The 6103-nt window shown below is 40.0% G+C and overlaps 1 pseudogene; it reads left to right on the top strand.

Annotated features, from left to right (window-relative positions):
* The first annotated feature begins 2235 nt into the window (after positions 1 to 2235).
* The window catches only part of LOC148302284 (toll-like receptor 6 pseudogene), a 31342-nt pseudogene continuing 27474 nt past the window's right edge, over positions 2236 to 6103 (top strand).

Genomic DNA, 6103 nt, shown 5'->3' with positions numbered 1-6103 from the left:
GCAGTAGAAGTAAGAATACTTTGCTGGATACTTTGATGAAAACAATCTTCATATTCTAAATTCGGGTAACGAGCCTACATTCCAGGTGCGTAGAGGTCTATTTCAAAGTATAATAGATATAAATTTAATTTATATCTTTAGGATTAAAACCTTAACAAAATAGAATGATGGAGGGTGGATCCGGATATGACCAGTTCGGACCATAATATGTATATATAATGCCATCCGCTTCAAATTTATTGATGACAGAAATAATGAGAGAGGATACATAACATTTACATTAACATTGGGAAAGATTTGAAAATGAACTGAATAAACACCTATCAAAAAATGATGTCAATACAGAGAGGATGACAAAATTGAACAGCCAAGACGAAGTGGACACGGTGGTCAAATTGTAGATTGATTCGGTTATGTGTGGATGTAATGTGGCAATACCTAAGATAAAAGGAAATAATAGAGTGAATCTGCCATGGTGGTCATCGGAACTGGACAAATTGAAATGTGAGACGATTAGAAGGAAGAGGCGCATTAGGTGTGCAGCAGTGGAAAGAAGAAGTTACGTTATTAAGACATACATCGAGGCCAAGGAAATGTTTGAGACAGCGGCAAAGATAGCACAAACTACAAGTTGGAAAGAATTCTGTAAAACCCAAACAAAGGAGAGCCTCTGGGATGGGATTTACAGGATCATACGCCAAACATCTAAAAGGAAAGAAGATATACATAAGAAAGAAAAGATGGTCCCCTTCGAACCCTCCCCAATCCGCGGAACACCTCACGAAAACCTTCTTCCCAGAGGATGACCCAGAAGAAGACACTCCGAAACATCATCGGTCAGGAGAATGGTGGAGGTTGCAAATGCGTCATTGACAGCAGACGTAACAGATGATCCATCTTTTACAATAGTGGAATTGAGGGAGGCGATTGGTTCGTTTAGCTCAAAGAAGGCTCCAAGACCTGACAGCTTCACCTCAGATATAGTTGTTGGAAGAGCCGTTCGATTCAATGAGGACCTGTTTTTGGGAATAATGAATGGGTGCCTCTCTGTGGGGCGATTCCCGGCTGACTGGAAGAAGGCGGCGGTGGTAATACTGCGTAAACCCGGAGAATCAGACTATACTCTTCTCAAGGCCTATCGCCCGATTGGACTATTGTTTGTGATGGGGAAGGTCTTGGAGAAGGTGATGATTTCCCGGGTTAAATGGCACATACTACCGTCTCTTAGTCTGAGGGAATACGGATTTGTACCGCAGAGGAGTACGGAAGATGCTCTCAAAACTTGGTCGAGCATATTAAGGCGGTGTCGGAAGATGCAATTCTGGCGTTGAGCACCATCCCGCTGATCGCCCTCTGCTAGCCTTCGAAAGACAGGCGATCTATGGCGGGTAAGACAAGCGCTCCGAAACTTGCTCACGAAGAATTTCCAGACGCTTGTCCAGAAGTTCTTCGAACTCACGGACGTCAATAGCAACAATAGGATTGACTCTCCCTCAGTCAGGTGGAGAGTCAAACAGCTCCAGTTGGACGCTCTGCGCGAGGCCATCACGGAAAGCGCCGAACCGCTTCCGGACGACTCCGCGGAAGAGACGGTGGCCAAAGTTATAGAGGCTATAACCAGAGGCTGCGATGCCTCCATGCCAAGACGGAAAGGGGGCTCTCGTGGGAGGCAGGTGTATTGGCGGAATGACACCATAGCCGCTTCCGACGGGAGTGCCTCGCCGCTAGCAGGAGATCGCAGCGAAGACCTGAAGACGAAGGCAGGAGAGCCCTGTACAAGGCGGCCAAGAGCGCCCTCAAGAAGGTCATTAAGGGCAGTAAAGAGCGGTGCTGGCTGGAGCTGTGCGGGTTAATAGACGAGGACCCGTGGGGACTTTCTAAATGAAAAGGTTGAATTTCTAAATGAAGAAATTAAACAGGTGAATATTTTTGATAACTTTTTTTCAGACTCGTAAAATAAATGATTCTAAATCGGATACAAGAAAGAGTAAAATTTTACAAGTAATTAGGTACTTATTAGTCAAAATTGTTTTATATCCAAAATTCACTAATTTAGAAAATATTTATGCTCCCTTGAATTTGTTTGAATAACTGTTGCGCGGGCGTATTACAAAGGAGGGCGAGGTGCTTGGAAAAGCGGGTGAAGAGTGATGACGGGTGACGGGGTGGCCGGTGCCGGGCGCCGGAAACGGGCGCCGCGACGCTCTGCCAGTTGGCCGTGAGCTGTGCGTCCGAAAGCTCGTGGCGCGCCGGCCATTCCCCTACTGGCACCGATACACTCTCGCGAAGTTATTACGACCAAGTAATCGGCGCATTTCCACACGAGACTATGATTGTGGCTTATAGCAACTATTATCGCCGAGTCTTTATAATATTTTCATCTAGAAGATTATGTATGAACGACGTTGTTTTTTAAGAGTGTGGAGCATGAGCGTGTTTCGACTGTTTCTGTGTTTATTAGTGTTTCGATCGTCATCGGGTCACGATCTACTCGGACAATGTGAAATTAGGGGTCCCGCTTTAAAATGTAAACTTAGAACTCTCGATGCAGCGAAGTTTCCCAAATATTCGTCATCCGATATTTTTAATTATTCGAAGATCTACCTTATCTGCAGCGAAGTACTTTTCTTCGAAAGTACATTGGAACGTTCCAACGAAGGCAATCAGTCTTCCGGATTTCTTACAAATATTCAAAGTTTGACGGAATTAGTGATCGAGTATTGCAAGATTCGTCACGTACCACCGAACACTTTTGCCAATTTATCGGAGCTCAAGTACCTCACTCTGAAGACCCATAATAGCGATTGGTCATCTATGACATTAGAATTATCCAATGATAGTTTTTGTGGATTGAATGATCTTAAAGATTTAGATATCTCTAACAACAATATCTGGACTTTACCGACTGAAGTATTTTGTCCGCTTCGAAGTTTAAAAAGTTTAAATTTAAGCAGAAACCACATACAAGATATAGTACATTGTGGATTTACGGATCACGGGAATAACAATGTACGAGTGTGTAACGCAGCGATGGAAGAATTGGACCTTTCGCAGAATGATATAATTACTATGCGAGATAACAGTTTATCCAGTTTGCGGTCCCTTACAGCATTGTACCTGCAAGAGAACGCGATATCTACGGTCAGTGAGAGAGCTCTCGGAGGTCTCTCGGCATTACAGGTGTTAAATTTATCCAGTAATTTCATATCGTCTTTTCCTCGTATGTTATTTAAAAGTTGTAAAGATATTAAGCAAATTTATTTAAAAAATAATTCTTTGAGTACTTTATCGCCCGGATCATTCGAAGATCTCGATCAGTTACAGGTGTTGGATTTGTCAAAAAATGATCTTAGTAATAAATATTTACCAAAAGGTATTTTTTCTGGCCTTGTGAGGATGATTGTGTTTAATTTAGCTTATAATTCTTTTACGTCGTTAGATTCGCTAACTTTCAAAAATTTATATAGTTTACAAATTTTAAATTTAGACCATAATAAAATCGAGACAATAGCCGAAGATGCGTTTGATGATTTGAAAAATATTCACGCCATAACTTTATCTCAAAATTATATAATTCGTTTAGAGGCCAACCATTTCTCTAAATTATACGTTTTAAACCAGCTCTCCCTTGATCATAATAATATTTCTTTTATTCATTCGAAGACTTTTGACAACGTTTCAAACTTAGAAGACTTGGTTATCAATGGTAACAAATTAGAGGACATTCCAGAGGCGATTAAAAATTTAAGGAATTTAAAATCTCTCGATTTGGGAGAAAACCACATTACTATTTTAGATAATTCGTCATTTGGAAAACTCGAGCGCTTATATGGATTACGTCTAGCAGGTAACAGAATATCCGATATATTTGAAAGAAATTTTGTTAACTTACCGGAACTGCAAGTTTTGAATTTGGCATCTAATAAAATTAATTATATTCATAGAGATTCATTCCAATCAAATCCTTCGTTGAAAGCTATTCGGTTAGATGATAATTACATTCGTGAAATATTTGGATTATTTAAAAACCTACAATCTCTCGTTTGGTTGAATGTGTCGAATAATGAAATAGAAAAGTTCAGCTATGAAGATTTGCCCTCTAATATTCAATGGTTTAACATAAATAGCAATCACCTCAAATATCTCCCAAGCTGTAAAAATATTTGTCCAAGTCGTTTAAAAATATTTGACGCGAGTTATAACAAAATTAACGCTATTGAACCTAACATCATACCGCATGCAATAGAGCACTTATATTTGGATAATAATTTGATAAAGTCGGTCCAAGCAGCCACATTTCTCGGTAAGAATAATATTATAAAAGTAACTTTATTCGATAACCTTATTGAAACAATGGATATTGGTGCTTTAACATTGAGTCTTGTAGAAATCGGAAAAGATGTTCCCGAATTTTATATCAGCGGTAATCCCTTTAAGTGCGAATGTTCTATGGAGTGGCTACAGAGAATAAATCAATTATCTCACACACGCCAGTATCCGAGAGTTAGTGATCTGGAGACTGTATCTTGTTCTTCGGCACACTTTAGAGGGACAACTACGAAGCCAGTATTAGAACTCGAGTCCGCGCACTTTCTGTGCCAATATGAAGCCCACTGTTTCGCATTGTGTCACTGTTGCGAATTCGACGCTTGTGACTGTGAAATGACCTGTCCGAAAAATTGCTCCTGTTATCACGACCTCACGTGGACCTCTAACGTCGTAGATTGCTCCGACGCCGGCTATACTTCTGTTCCTTCTAGAATCCCGATGGATGCCACTGAAATATATTTAGATGGAAACAATTTGAAAACTTTGGGCAGTCATGTTTTCATAGGAAAAAAGAAACTTCGAGTTTTACTTTTAAACAACACTAATCTTCAAAGTGTTCATAATCGAACATTCAAGGGCGTCGACTCGTTAAAAATCTTACATTTAGAAAACAATGACATACAAGAACTTAGAGGTGATGAGTTCGATCAGCTTTATAATTTGAACGAACTTTATCTTGACCATAACCGAATAACACGCGTCGGTAATGAAACATTTAAATCGATGGTAAATTTAGAAGTATTAACATTAGATGAAAATAACATATTAAACTTTGCTCCGTGGCAACTTCTCGCATCTTCTTCGGGAAGTCTGGCTCACGTTTCGTTAGAAGGAAACAAGTGGTCTTGCGACTGCCATAATATCGCGCGATTAGATTCTTGGTTAAGAAAAAATCCTGGAGATCCCGAAAAGATGTACTGTTTTGACAATATTCGCGAGAAAGAGACTATCGCTTCCGTACTAAACCGTTGCGCTACTTTCATGGAAGATTCTCTCGCAACTTCTATCAAACACAGAGATCTCTTATTAGAATCTCCTTTCATTGGGCAAAATATTGTATCGATCTTAGCCGCTATTTTTGTTTTGTTAATATTAGTTTCCGTAGTTGGAGCTTTATTTTATGCATTTCGGCAAGACGTCCGTTTGTGGGCCCATTCTCGGTACGGAGTTCGATTATTCAAAGACAACACAATGTCGAATGTAGCCGATATAAATTCGGAGAGAGTGTATGATGCATATCTCATTTACAGTATTAAAGATGAAGATTTTGTTACAAAGGAAATACCACCCGGAATGAAGCAAACTGGATATTCGTTATGTTTGCACTATAGGGATATTCATATGCTGACGGGAAACTCTTATTTATCAGATACTATTTTGAGAAGCTCCGAAGCATCGAAACGAATTGTAATAATTTTAACAGTTAACTTTTTGTCCTTAGAGTGGCTAAATCTTGATCTAAGAACATCGTTGCTGTCTACTCTTAAAACAATGAAATTATCTTCCAAAGGTAATAAAATCATTTTTATCCTGACGACTGATATTAGCGCTATTAACTTGGATGCGGATCTTCAAATATATTTACGATCTCACGGTGTATTTTACTGGGGCGAAAAGAGATTTTGGGAGAAATTTCGTTTTGCTATGCCAGACTTAGTTCGGGTTAGGTCACCCGCGATTCATTCAACACACTCCCTCAAGGACTCCGACTCGAGGTACTCTGCTCCGGGACTGGCGGACGGCGAGGGTTTCAGTAGCCACTGCTACAGGTATC

Source organism: Brachycentrus maculatus, unplaced genomic scaffold, assembly GCF_059751285.1.
Source record: "Brachycentrus maculatus isolate JH-2025_06_01 unplaced genomic scaffold, ASM5975128v1 h1tg000468l, whole genome shotgun sequence".
Taxonomy (NCBI): Eukaryota; Metazoa; Arthropoda; class Insecta; order Trichoptera; family Brachycentridae; genus Brachycentrus; species Brachycentrus maculatus.
Note: the sequence above shows the minus strand (reverse complement) of the source record. Positions and strands in the feature narration are given on the sequence as shown.